Consider the following 15,486-nt stretch of genomic DNA (forward strand, 5'->3'; position numbering starts at 1 on the left):
AAATCTAGACTCATGCATACTTGTGCAGAATCGCTAACCTATATCCAGGTGTAATTCAAACTTCGGTTGGATTCACAAACCGGTAATTCCCATAAGTGCGCTGCAGATTAGGCGACCACCAAACAGTACTCACCTTTTGCCTGTCAGACACTTTCAGGCATGAACTATTCATATTAATTTGGGCACCTATCTTGCACTCAAATTGCCCGATCATTAATAGTGCAGAAAGTGTGAAAAAGGGCACTAAGTCACACAGTCACACAGACACAGACACAGACACAAAGACACAGACACTACATATTGTGCATAAACTACACACACACACACCAACATATATATAAGTTATGTATGAGGCTAGTATACACCAGAAAGTTGTCTCATAAAACATTTCAGAAAAAATAAGGGATCCGGGGAGGATTCCTTCATTAAAGGAAGAGCATGGGAGGACACAACTAATATTATAAATATGGGTGCTAGGTCAGTAAACATGAATGTATCCCAGTAACACATGATTTAGAGCAAGTGCACCAAAGAACATTTATACATTTATTACTACTGTATCTATTTATTACTACTTCTTGAACGCATCTTGGTGGCCCCAGGAGTTGGCGGATCTACCAAAGCCAGTTCTGAAGGCTAAAAATCTGGGAGTCATCCTTGACACCACGCTATGCTTCAGTGCTCAGGTTACTGCAGTGACCTTCGGGGGCTATTTTCTGTTACGGATTCTAAAAAAAATACTCCTATTTATTCCAATAGAACTTCAGAAGACCGTAATGTTGGCCCTCGTTGGGTCGAAGCTAGACTACTGCAATGTACTTTATCTAGGTATCCCGAAATACTTGATAAAAAAATTGCAGTCTCTCCAAAATGCGGTGGCCAGAACACTCTTGAACATCCCCAAGTTTAAACCGGTGTCACATTTACTGCTTGGCCTTCATTGGCTACCAGTGGAGAGGAGAATTTCTTCAAAAAGATTGTGCCCAATGCATAATGCACTTCATGGAACTGGCCCTATCTATTTTCAAGAGCTATTCACATGGTATACACCCGATAGAACAATTAGATCCAGCATGGAGCATAAGGTTCAGATTCCGATAATTAAGCGAGTGAAATGGGGAGGGAGGACTTTGACATTCCGGGGGGAAAGTTATGGAATTCCCTCCCTCTGGCCCGCCGCTCCCATCACAGCCTGCAGCTGTTTAGAATGCAGCTAAGGACCTGGCTGTTTCCATCAACTGAGTGCTAGTGTTTGTTGACTTATTTTCGCCCCTTTCCGTCTCTGATCCGCTCAGCGCTAAGACACCTTCGGGTAATGCGCACTTTATAAAATCAACTCACTCACTCACAGGTCAATTCCTTTTTTTTTTATTTTTTTTTTATTAAAGTATTTTGCAATTATATACAAGGCACGGCATCATTAATACAGAAAGAGCGATGGAAAAAAAAAAAATACATAACATTCATAGACCAATGTAAAAACCAATCAATAAGTCATCAACAGGCGAGGTACATATTACAGCAAACAAATTATAACACAAAAATACTATAGAGGTTGGGGCATAGTGTACTTTCATATTGTGTGCTATGAATATTATAATTGCACCGAGTTGTTATTCCTTATCTTTAAACAAACCTACATTTCCCACAGTTATTCCTCCTTCCATCGTGTTATGGGGTCCCATATTACATTACCCAATTTCCTTCCTCTTTTTCCCTTCCTTGCATATATCTCTTTCTCCATTTTATACATTATTAGTAACTTAGCCAACCATTTGTGAAAAGTAGGTGGTACAGGATCTATCCATGCAGAGGCTATACATAATCTCATGATAGACATAGCAACAAACAGGAATTCCCTCCCACGAAAAGGCCGTACATCTTCAACATTAACTCCTAGTAAGATAGTTCCAGGGGTTAATACTATTTCACTTTCTAGGATTTTGTTTATAAAGCATTCGATTTCTTTTTTCAATAAATCTAACCGGGGGCATAGCGCAAATACATGTTGCAAATCAGCATCCGAGCTTCCACACCTATAGCACGTGATACCCACTAAACCTCCCCATTGTGCTATTTTAGCCGGTGTATAATACAAATGATAGAGTGTTTTATAGTGTTGAGCTTGTAATGGTGCTGAACATAATAATGCATTCCCCTTTTCTAGGGAGATACCAAAGCTTTCAGAGCTGATTTTGAGATTATCCTTCAATTTTTCACTCCATTTTTGGTGATCATCTTGTTTTGCTTTAATCAATTCAGCATATAATCTTTTAATCGTGCAGTCCTGCCCCCTTTGAATAATTTCCATAATAGCGTTACGCCTAAATCCCAGAGCGCCACCTTTTTTTTTTCAAGAGAAAACTCCTAACTTGGAGATATTTGAAAAATTGTCTAGTTTCTATATTAAATCGGTCTTGTAGATCTTTAAATTGGAGAACACCCTGATCCCCCTTTATATCTCCAATAGTTCTTATTCCCCTGTTTTCCCACTCTACAATTATAGGTCCCGAGAAGATATCTCGTGGGAGGGTTTGATTGTGTAACAATCTTGTATATGAATTATATTTTCCTAGACCAATTTTTTTCGCAAAATTTTTCCAAATTTCAAATGCTGCTATTATTGTCTTAAACTTTGTCTTCTTATAATAACTAGCCTCTGTAAATTTCAGGAGAACATCCTTCACTTCCGTTCCCAAAGTTAATCCATAGATTGCTAATGAACCAAATTTACTCCACTCCTCTGCTCCACGGCACTGTTCACCTCCCATTAAACCAGTCATGTTCTGTAAAGCCGCCGCCAAATAATAAGATTTTAAATCTGGGACTCCCCAGCCTCCCCTTTCTCTCGGCAGTGTCATATCTAAGGGCCCTTCTCGTTTTCCCTTTTGCCCAAATGAATCTATTTAGTATACTCTCAAGTTTTTTAAATATTTTACTATCAAAAAATAGCGGTATTGCCCTAAATAGATACAAAAATTTCGGGAGAATAATCATTTTTACTATGTTCGACCTTCCCACTATTGACAGATGCAAATTATCCCATCTATCCAGATCTTTCTCCACTTTCTTGATTAAAGGGGTGATATTCCTTTCCACTAAGATTTCCAGATCTGATGTTATGATAACCCCTAAATACATGCCTTCTTGTACCACACGATTATCTAAACATGGGGTATATGAATTTTTTATTATCTGTGTTTTTGATGTATTTAGTTTGTATCCCGATATCTTTCCAAATTTCAATGCCTCAAGTTCAAGATGTTCTATGGTTTCAGATGGGTTTGGAGAGATAACAGCAATGTCATCTGCATAGGCTAAGATTTTACACTGCCCGATGATTGTTGTTACCGGAATTATCAACTCAGATGCCTCTATTCTACGTATGAGTGGGTCCAAGTATATAGCGAACAATAAAGGTGAGCAAGGGCACCCCTGTCTAGTCCCTCTTTTTATATGAAATTGACCTGTGTTTTCGCCATTCACACGTAGAGTCGCTACTGGTTCTAAGTAGAGAGTTTGTAGAGCTTTGATGAAGCCTTGTTTAATTCCTGTTCTAGCTAAAGCATACCAAAGGTAGACCCAGGAGACCCGATCAAATGCTTTTTCTGCATCAAGTAACATCACTGCAATCGGGTCTCCGGTGACTGACGAAACATCAAATAGCGTTATTGCTTTCCGTATGTGGTGTGTTGTTCCTCTCCCTGGTATAAAACCGTGTTGGCAACTACTAACAATTTTATCTATGACTTTTGCCAACCTTGATGCCAATGCTTTAGAAAAGATTTTTACGTCTGCATTGAGTAGAGTTATAGGTCTATACGAACCTGGTTCTTCTGGATTTTTACCTTTTTTTAATATTACAACCACCTCTGCGCCCCCCCATGATTTAGGTGGTGTTTCGCCCAGCTGTGCCCCTTGCATCACCCTTATAATTTCTTCTTTCAGACAATCCCAAAAAACTTTGTAGAATTCTATAGGAACCTGATCAGGGCCTGCTGCTTTACCAGAAGGTAGGTTCCATATTGCCTCCTTAATTTCTTCTAACTGCAGCTCTCCCTCTAACCCTTCTGCTTCCTCTTCCTCTATTAAATCTATTGGGGTCTCTCGGAGATACTCCATCATTTCATCCTTATCTTTTAGAGGATCACGACCCTGTAGTTCATCGTCGTATACCTTCTCGTAAAATATCCTAAAGACTTCTCTTATTTTATCCGACTCCGAATGAACCGTTCCTGAAGTATCCCTGATTTCTCTCACTATACCTACAGCTTCTTGTTGCCTTGTTCGTGTAGCCAGTATCCTACCAACCGACTCGCTCAACTCATAGCACTTCTCTCTTTTGGTATTATAGAGTTTTGCTGCTTTACTAGCAATTTCACCCTCTGCCTCACCTTTAGCTTTGACTAGCTCTACCCAAGCTTTTTCCAAATCCCGCCCCGACACCACGCTATTTTCTAATCTTTCTTCTGCCATCGAAACCTTCAGGGCTAATTCTGAGTTCCTCAACTGGGTTTGTTTCCTTTTATAAGAATTATAACTCTTCGTTTCCCCTCTTACTCCGGCTTTAAAAGTATCCCAAACCACTCCCATTTCGGCTGTATCTTTATTAAAGGAAAAAAAATCAATAATCCATTTATTCATGTGTTCTATATACTTTTCATCTTTCAATAACTCTCTTTCAAAAGTCCAGTTCGTTTGCTGTCTAGTACTTATTTTTGTTATTATAGTGAGTACTAGAGGGTTATGGTCGCTAAGAATCCGTGGCAGCCTTTCAATTTTTGCATTAAAAATATTAGTACTTGAAATAAAAAAGTAATCTAATCTTGCACATGTTTGATGCGGAGCAGAATAGTATGTATAACCTTTATTATCCATTCTCTTTTTCCCCCATACATCTGAGAGAGCATTGTTTAGCACCAGGCTGTGCAGTGCCTGAAATACTTTTTTTTTCCTGCCGTTATACTTTCCAAAAGAACCCAGTCCTAATCCATCTGCTCCATTAATATTGAAGTCGCCTCCCAGAATAATTTTTGGTGCCCATGTTGCAAATTCGACATCTAGAAATTGAAAGATATCAGGGTCGTCCTCTGTTGAACCATATACATTTACCAATGTTACCCACTCTCCATCAATAAAACACTCGACCATAGCCCATCTTCCCCATTTATCTTGTGCTTTCTTTCTGGTTAGAATATTATTATTCCTAGCTAAAATAGCTACCCCTCTTTTTTTAACCCCTTGACTTGAGTGAACTAGCACCTTAAATCCTAACTGCGACAGAGCATAAGCTTGTGATGTCATAATGTGAGTTTCCTGAATGTATACGAAATCCAAATTCATTTGTTTCAACATTAATGCTATTTTCGCTCTTTTTTGGGGATCATTTAGCCCACAGACATTCCAAGTTACAACTCTAACCCCCATTATCCTCATTCTCAAATCTCCTTTCCCTCCTACTCTCTCTTCTGTAAATTAACCATTTAGTGATCCAAGGTTTCATTATCACTAGCTTTGCGTTGCTTATTCCATTGCATCCTTTACTTTTTCTCAACCCCACCTGTTCCCTTTGACTAGAAAATGTTTTTTTTAAGCTCCATCTCTCTTTTATTTTTTTTCGTGCCGTGCCCTGTTCCCCCTGTGCTTCCCGCCCCGCACCCCCTTCTCTTTCCCCTCCCTCCCCACCCTTTCCCTTACTGGCAAATAGGTCAATCCTGACCTATATGTGACAGCCGCGCCCTCCCAGGGGAGTCTCCCCCAGCCACTCTCCATGCTACAACGCATTGAGAATATAATGACATTTGCTCAAAAAAAAAAAAAAGGGGGACAGGACGAGGAAGGCTCAGTTATCTTTGTGATAGAAGCCACTTGTTTTATACTCTCTGTGCGATCCGACTGTCCATTTCGATCCCTATGTCTTCTTTCTTCTCGAAGATACGTCAAGTATTCTTGGGCAACAATTTCGGAAAAAAAGATTCTAAACTGCCCATTGAGGCCCACTTTAAGGCGAGAAGGAAACAGCAGATAGACTTCACAGCCTAAGTTCTGAAATGGGACTATAAGTTGCCGCAACCGCCATCTTCTCTCGACTGTTGTATGACAAAAGTCAGGACGGGCAAAGAAAGTGATATCTTTATATGTACGTTTCTTCGTAGGTTTAGCTTTCATTATCACTTCCTCCCTTAGCAAATAGTTTCCTACATAAACAAGAATTGCCCTCGATCTTGCTCCCGCATTACCTTTTTTCTGTACGAGGGGGAAACGGTGCGCTCGTTGCACTTCCTTATCCCAGTCCCATACACCCATCTCTGGGAACGCACCTTTCAACAGTTCTACAACGAAGGCTCTTGTGTCTCCCCCTTCTTTGCCTTTTTCCACTCCTAACAGTCTTATATTATTTCTCCTCTGGCGATTTTCAAAATCTTCCAGCTTCCATAATATGTCAGATTCAGTTTTCCCCTGGGTCTGCCTGAATTCCTGAATCTCTGCCAACTCATCCTCCATTTTGCCAGTTCTCTGTTCTACCTCTGAGAGTCTACCTGTTACTTCAGAATACATGTCCTGTAAGTTATGGAGAGATTTCTGTATTTTTTTATTAGCCCGTTTGGCTCTTTGGCTTTCCTGTCGTGCTTCTATTTGTATTTGTTTCATTGTAGCAAGTAAGATGTCAAATTTATCCTTATGCGGGTCAACTTCGGCCTCCTCAAGTATGTTAGATTTTTCTTTTTGCGGCATCATTCCCTTCTTACTCCTGCTCTTACTCTTACTCTTGTTATTGCTTACTGGAATTCTTCCTCGAGATTTACCCCCGACCTTATGGGTTTTACCTTTAGTTTTAAATTTCAAATTACTTTCTTCTTTCGTTTTTTTTGTGCGTAGAGAATCATTCTCAGATTCTTGGGGATCACTCATTGAAGAGTCTTCCAGCTCAGCAGAGGAAATCGGTAGTGATTCCGACCCCTCCCCCTCCTCAACCTCGTCCTCCTCCTCCTCCTCCTCCAACAGTTCACTATAGTCACTGTCCTCGCTATCCTTGCTGCACAGTGAGCTTTCAGACAGATACAGTTTTTATTTTACTCTTGCTTTCGTCTTTATCCTTATTCTTATCCTTATTCTTAGGAATTGCTCCTTGATTAGATAATGGTACTTTCTTAGCTCCAGACTCTGAGACTTGTAGGTTAACTATGTTAATGCCATTCAGTTCTTCTTCAACACTGATAGTAGTCTCAGCAACAGCACATGCATCTTGACCCTCTGCAACTTTTACAGCTTCGGGCACCAGTATAGATTCTTTTAAATTTTTGCTCAAACCGTCAGCCATAGCACCTATTTGCTTGGATATTTCTTTCTCCTTTGTGGAAGTGTGTTGCAAATACCGCTGAACCTGACACTGCCCATTATTTAAGGATAGCTCATCCCCCTGTACAGTGCCCGCTCCCTGGCCCCCATTTGTTTCCATGGCCATAGCTTTAGATAGCGTGCCTATCTCATAGGTATCCGTGGTTGTTGAAGACTGTTTATTTTTGTCTCCGTTTCTCTCACTGTCACTGACTTCAGATATACCATTTACATTGTTGTCCCTTTTTGATTCTATTCCGCTGCTAGCCCTATATGCGCTATCTGCGCTGCCATCGCCCGGGTGCCCTTCACCCCCAATACCTGGCGTCACAATGCTCACCGTGCCTATGTCGGTGACATTATCGCCAGCTCTGCCTCTGCCACCGCCGCTTTCCTCATGAGGACTCGCATCCGCTTTCTTCTCCTCTGTGACTTTAACTTTAGCCCCGCCCCCAGCAGGCTCTCCGCCCCCAGCAGGCTCTCCGCCCACTAAAGCCTCCTGAAGTAGTCGCTCTGTAACCTCCGTCAGAGCAGGACGCGCAAGCATCTCCTCCGCCGCTCCAGGCCCCCGAACTGCCTCCATCTCGATGCTCAATGCGTCCCCTGCAGGTCAATTCCACGTCATTACTAAAATACTTAAGGCTAACCAGGCCCTGCACCCAAATCACACGTGGACTTGAGACCCACCCTTACATATACATCACATTTACTCTAGTACAGCAAAAGGAAATCAGCAGCGATATCATGGATGTCAAAGATGAAGTCGTCTTTCCCATCATTTGTTAGATCAATGGCAGTGCATTGGAAGGCAAATTACGATTTTCAAAAATAAACAAAACTACCCAATTTCAGTGATTTTTATGTTTTGTTCATAACCACACCAACATCTTAACTGTGGTCCTCCAGTGAATTTCAGAGCTTTTTTCAACACATGCACAAGGGCCCACACCCCACAAAGTGTCAAACCCTTGTGAAGCACAGCCTTGCTATACGTTGTGCTTGGCCTACTGTGGCCAACCACCCATGCGCCCAAAGAGACCCTGCAGCCAGCCACATGCAGGATGACTTAATCAATTTTACTGTATTTTGTTATTGTAGCCCAATGACAAAACATTGCCTCTCTTTATCCATCTACACTTTTTTCTGTCCTTCAATCTTGGTTAAAATTATGCCTTATTTAACCCCTTGCGTGCTTCTGTCGGCCAACGGCCATCGCGCACACTACCTTCGTAGTGCTGTGCACGTCGTTGGCAGACGCGGCCCTGCCCACTCCGCTAAACCGCTGCACCAGTTAAGCAGATAACTATTCAATTATAATGTTGTCTGTGTGAAATCACTGAAATTTGTTAGCTCAGATATATGATGCCCCTTTACAAACCCAAATTGGCAGATGTGTGCATTAATTTTTGGGAAATTCCCAAGTTTACCATCCACTAACTGTGTTTTTCTCACTTTGTTTTGTACAATTTTCCATGCCTTTGAGTAGATTTTCCAAACCTTTGTTTACCGGTCTACCACCCTTTGTGGCCTAGAACGGGTCATCTGAGGTTTCCACTGATCTTTGTGTTTTTTTTCCATGGCGCAAAAGTTGCAAGTTTTGACAAATTCAAAATGGCAGGGAAAAAATTAAATAAAATCAAGCTCTTCATCAGCCACCGCATGTCCTTAAAAATTCAATGTGATTGACAGAAGTCATAAGCTTCTTGATTGAGTTTTCAACAGCAAAAATATTCAATAAAATCAACCTTTTTAAGTCTGGAACCTTTTTCAAACACTTTGCTGCCAAAGCTTTTGATCGGGTCAACTGAGCTTTCCTGTTTAAAGCAATTCAACATCTTGACCTAGGCGAAAATCTATTGTTGGCAATCAAAGCTATTTATAAGAATCCTACTGCCAAAATTCTTATTAATGGGAATCTAACCAGGTCAATACAAAGAGGCAGGGGTGTCCCCTGTCCCCTTTACTTTTAAATATCTACATTGAGCCCCTAGCGTGTATTTTGAGAGAGAGCCAAAACATCATCCCTTTCAGCTGTAACGGCTGGGTAAAAAAAATTGGGCTATATGCAGACGACCTCATAATTTATACCAGCGATCTAGAAAGATCGCTTCCAGAGATTTGGTCTAAATTAGAGAACTTTGGCAAGGTTTCTGGGTACAGTATTAACCAAAAAAAACTGAACTAATGAAATGGATCATCAACTATAGTAGTACGTATACTAAAAAAAGAAATCAGATATCCGGGCATCCAAATAGTCCATAATATTGAAAAAATTGGTAATTTCGAAAAAGTCACTAAAAAAGTCAAATCACTGTTGCAATCATGGGGGGGGGGGGGGGGGGAGGGGGGGATCTCCCACTTTCACTATTAGGTAAATCAAATCTACTGAAAATGTCGATCCTGCCAAAGTACACCTTTCTGTTTAACTCCATTCCCCTAGATTTTCCAAAAGTGTGGTTTAAAAAGGTGCAGGGCCTTTTTTCAAGTTTTATTTGGGGAAACAAAAATCCTAGCATCTCCCTAAAAAAACTTAGAAAGAAAAAAGCTTACGGCGGCATAGCAACCCCTGGTCTATTCTTATACTTCTACGCTTTCCATTTAAAAAACTTTCGACAACTATTACTGGAAAGTGAATTATTTTCTCCACTCTATAAGGCCCTTACAGCAGAGTTTTCCCAACAAGCGGGGTGTTTCTTATTAAAATTCGGGTACTCAAAATACTTTAACCCCTTCCATGCTGGTGACGAACCCCAGCCGTCATGCACTACGGTGCTCGTGTGCTGAGGACGGCTGGGGTTCGTCATGACCCGCCCCTATTCGTTTGTTTACCGCACGGGGGCGGAATCGGGCCAGCAGGGAAGGGGTTAAGAAGGTCAAATTAAAGATGCTTGTTTCTGCTATAAAGCTTTGGCACCATGTTAGACGTCTTTTAAAGTTTCCATACTACAACGAGGCAGCTCCCGTTTAGGATTCCCCTGGAACACCCTTATGTCTGGAAGACGTTCTTGCAACCCCCCTTCGCACGTGCGGTATCACTACCTGGAGACAACTGATTTTTTAAGCAAAACTGATTTCCTGTCCCCATTTCTCGGCGGTATGTGAGGACTATGTTTCGAAGTTTAAATATTATCAGTTGACCAGTTGGGCAAGATCTGTGGGCAAAGAGTTACAAGGGAATTCGGGACTGGCATCGAAAATTTACGCCTATAAAACAAAGCCTAAAGAAGTAGCCGAGTGGTACTGGTTATTAGCCCAAAACGGAGAATATATGCAGGTCGCAGTCAATGAGACTTGGAAGAAAGACCTGCCGGATGAAGACCTCGATATAATTGAACAAGTATCTATATCTTTTCTGTGGTCATATGTGAATGCTGAACCCTTAAAAAAATTCACCTCTTCACAGTACATAAAGCTTACTGGACACCCCAGAAACTATCGAAAATGGGAAGTCAAGAAATCAAGAAATGTCCAAAATGTGGAGTAGAAAAAGCAAATGAGATGCATATGTTTTGTAGTTGCCCAGTAATATATTTGTTTTGGTAGAAAAGAGGTAAGACCATTTCAAACATTATGGGCTTGGAAATAAAATTACCAAAGGTGGCTATAATATTTGGGATTCTGCCAAGGGATCTAACTGGGGTTTTTTTTAACAAAAAAACATAGAGCATTGTTTTTCACTCTAATACTTCTGGCACAAAGAGAAGTGTGCATTAAATGGATCTTAGCATGTCCTCTGACTGAAGATGAATGGATACATTCCATCCAAAGGGTAGCAAAATTGGATCAAGCAAAAGCAAAAGAAAACTATTATTTGGAAATCTGGGATAATTGGGTGGAGAGGAGTTCTGGGACATAGGTTGAAATGTTCTGGTCGGGGGTCTTACACTAGTTAACTTATTATAAAATTCTGAAATATAGATTTATGGTTTTCCTATACACTTATTTTGGGTTAGTGGGGGGGCACGGGTGTAGATCATTTAGTGTTGTCTGGTCCAATGATTACAAAATATGCTGTAAATAGACCCCAAGGATCGGGGATATTAGTGGTGCAAGCACCCTTCAAGAATCAAGATTGGGGTTGGCCCTATCACAACAAAGCCGAAGGGAAGTTTTTCCGGAGTCTTAGGACATTCCACCTCTTCGTAAGGAGTGACCGGAAGCCCCCTTAAACACCCGGCTACCTGTGATAGGGGAAATCTTCCATCCTTAAATTTAAAGCATATTTAAAGCTATATGAAGACTGCATTTTTTTTTAAACACACATGAGTACACTGACAACAGTCATTTAAAGTTATACTAGGGCAGCAGGCAAACATCAGGAAAACATTTGGATCATGTTTCATTCTAATTGGACCACGTTTCATTCTATCTTAACGAACCGTCCTCTATCTGAACCAAATAGGTACTGGTGCCCAAAACTGCAGTTTTCATCTCGCTCTCCTTTTGTATAGCCCAGTTCCCTAGAAACACCCCACTTCGCAACAAATGTCAAAGGCATTGGCTGTAGCTTTTAAACCACTCCTTTTATTCACAGCACAAATCAGTGAGGTGCACAAAGGCCCTAACATCCAACTTTGAGCACTCTGTAAAATTCTGTATCGCTTAAAAGAGAAGTATAGAGTTGGGTAGGCAAGGGCCCTGCTAACAGCATGCTTGAACTATTTAGACACAATAATCCTGCCAAAAAAAACCCTGGGAGTGTAAAACCGAAGTGGCCAGGCTAAGTTTGAAACTGCAGTCACGTGAAACCCACCACAAACTCCATTTGTTGATACCCAGTCAAAGTGAAAGCCTCAGCGAAGAAGGAACTTACTGCAGCAAAGTTCAACACACTATTTGCTGCACAAGCACAAATAATGCAGTTCAAGTCCACGTGCACAAGGAGCACTGGATCCAAATCAATCAAACATCGGCAGAATCTAATGACAAGTGCTTCGGAAGGCTAAATGAGTCTGACAGATATCCATCTCTGGACCATCAAGAGGTCCGACAGCTTCCCAATAACGAATTCAAGATGAGAAAAGAGAAACCAGCCATGCACCCGGAAGCGAACAATGATGTAGCAAGCACTGAAAGGCAGAACAAATGCAGTGACTGAGGAAGGCCAAGGAAATGTTCAGATGACTCTTCAACTGCTTTGAGTGCAAAAATCGAACTTGATCCCCCCCCTTGCTTTTTACATGCACCCTACCTGAAGCATGTATAGATTAAAATCCCCATCCAAGACGAACTCCTCTTCGTACTACAGAAATGACATTTGGTTCACTTATAGCTGGAATACTAAATACTTAATACTAACTCACCACCTTGTATATTTTTAGAGTCACCAGGCGGCCTGTAGCGGCATCTCAGCACTGTACAAATCTCATAAATATATATATATATAACTATATTTTGCTCGTTTTTTCAGCTGTAAGAACTTATCTCCTGCACAATTAGCCACATCATAATGGCGACAGAAGAACTGCAAGTCAGATGTTCTCCCGTACGCTGATCACAAAAAGTAGCTTTACTTTGAAAATGCGCATTTGTAAAACAAGACAACAGCCACACTCAGCGATGCCAACTACAGAGGTACTTTTTACAATAAAACCGGAACAGCTAGGACGTAGACCCAATGTCTCTGTGCCTAGCAGGGAGCCTCCCTGCCAGCCATGTTGGTAAATCTAGTGGAATATAATTACCTTTAGAAATTGATGGGTAATTAAGCCGCATATCATTGTATGAGAAAGTACAAATGGATGGCCTACATATTTGAAAGAGTTAGCATGGTCGTACAGTTGAACATTTTGGTTACACAGTACCTTTGGTATTTATGGACTTGTTTCACAAATAAGATTTACTTGTCTGAATCCGTCGAGTTTTATTATATTGAATAATTGTATTACAGATGTTCAAGAAAATAAAACAGTAGCCCATTAACCCCGATTATGTATCCAGTACTCCATTCTAGCCAGTTGGGAGTGGGAAGGTGAAGGGTGTGCTTGTGTCATTGTATTAGTTGGAGGTATTACTTATGTGTTGCCCACCCTCCATACCATACCAATGGGGAGGACATGCTCAATACCAACTGCATCACACTCAGGGGATGGAGAGTGGGAAGCAGATGGATAGTGAACAGGCGTCAGATGCAGGGATGAACCCCACTGGTGTGATGCAGGCAGGCAGCAGTCGACATATAAAACAACACAGGCACAGAGTTCCATTTTGGCATAAAGCATGTCCCAGCTTCCACCTCACGAATATAAATACTGTCCCTCAATAGTGTACTGTGACGACAGTAGGCAAATAAATATTCCTGCCGGCTATGTATTTCTGCAGGACTTGGAACTCCTTCTTCCTCGGGATAGTTACGGACACAAGTCGAGAAGACTCACCTCCCTTTGTACCTTATCTCCTTCAGCGTGGTAGTAGCTCTTCCAACCAAATCCCTGTCTGGGTCTGAGATGATCAACAAGAATGTTGTTTGTATCTTTGCCCCTTCAAAAGACCTCCAAAGAGGGCAAAAACGTAATCCATGCACTTCCAGTTCAACTGTCTTATGAGTTTGAGAATCTCAAACACTTATATTTTCAGCTCAGTTCACATGTGTAGCTTAATCTCTATATGTATAATCAATACTGTTGTCTAATAGTGAGCTCAGTAAAAAGCACCTATTTGGGATAACCAAAGACCTTTTATTTCTTCATTGTATGAGACAAATTTGCTCCCTAGTTGTAGAACTCTTTCAGGCAGGTCTTGAAGTGATGCTTTCTGTACATGATAAAGAGGCCGTTTTAAACATGTTACTAGGGCCAGTGATGCGCTAGCTCTGCTATGCACTGAAAAACCCTCTTCCTGAAGAGGATAAGAGGACAGGAGATATGATTGCTGACCAGCCCTGTCCACTCCCTCTCCTTAGGTTATTGTGAAGATTGTAGACTCTGGTTTTGCGGAACTCCTCACAAGGTCTTTACTGTTGATGCCCTCCTTGATCTCATCCCCACTGGCAAGTTTGAATCACACCTGTACCTCACCCCGCAGCGCGAAACAAATCCAGGGCCTGAGCATTGCTTTCTGCATCATCCATCCTGGTTATGCTGCTAACACATACAGGAGGCCGCTTCCCCTCTATTACTGAGGCTCAGGACATACACACCTGCTAATCATCTCAGAATCTTCTAAAATGCCACTGGTTCTACTCTTTAAATTGGTTTCTACTAAACTTCTTGCACCCTCTATTATGATTTAATACAAAAAAGATCTTCAATATTGGAGTGTAACTCAACACAACATTTGCACTGCTGAAGTGATATATTCATGTCCCACAGTTCCTGGAGGACTCTTGAATTGATAATGAACTTCTAGAAAATACAAATTTTAGGTGGCTTCAATCAAGGGGCCAGCAGATCAGACCAAAACCAGACTGACTACTTTGAAAATATGCATGGCTTTAGCTCAGGTAATGCTTAGACCGACCCGTACAGCTGTGTACATGTTCCATCCCGTCTTCATACACATTAAAAACCAATGACATGTCTATACTCCAACATCATGGTGAGGCCCTCTTATCTCCCTGTACCCGACAAACCTACAGCTTCAACCCACCTCCTACCCCATAATTTCCAAACCGTGCAACTACAGCCAGCACTTCAAAATATTAAGCACTGAATTGTTTGAAACAGCCTAAAACTCAACTGAGAAACTTCCTGAGTGATTCTGATCTCAAAGCCTGAGTGGAGAAGCTTTGCCAACATTTTACTCACAGTGGACAGACTTGCCCCTCTTCAAACCAGAAAGCCTAGTCCAAACATCAGATCTGTTAACAAAAAGTTTAACAATGAGGTACGTGGGCTCTAATGCACCTGGCATAATCTTGAAAGCCAATGGAGGAAATCAAGATAAAGTATAAACTGTTGCAGGAGGTATAAAGAGAAGTTAGCACAATAACGTTAAGAATACCAAAAAGGTCAATCAAGCAAAACAAATCAATAAGGCTGCAAATCAAATTATGAATTTACCAGAAGATGATACACTTAAAGCCTTTACTTTCCCATTCTACACTCCACAGCACTGTTAAGATCTCTTGTTGTTCTTTGAATCTAAATTACCAAATCGGTGATTTCATATTTAGAGAGCTTCAACCACTTGCTTAACCTACAGAGCTCT

At 41.2% G+C, this 15,486-nt stretch overlaps 1 protein-coding gene across 7 annotated transcripts in view; it reads right to left on the bottom strand.

Annotated features, from left to right (window-relative positions):
* PICALM (phosphatidylinositol binding clathrin assembly protein) overlaps positions 1-15,486 on the bottom strand; it is a 495,196-nt gene that overhangs the window by 253,676 nt on the left and 226,034 nt on the right. The window lies entirely within an intron of this gene.

This window comes from Lissotriton vulgaris, chromosome 8 (assembly GCF_964263255.1).
Source record: "Lissotriton vulgaris chromosome 8, aLisVul1.2, whole genome shotgun sequence".
NCBI lineage: Eukaryota > Metazoa > Chordata > Amphibia > Caudata > Salamandridae > Lissotriton > Lissotriton vulgaris.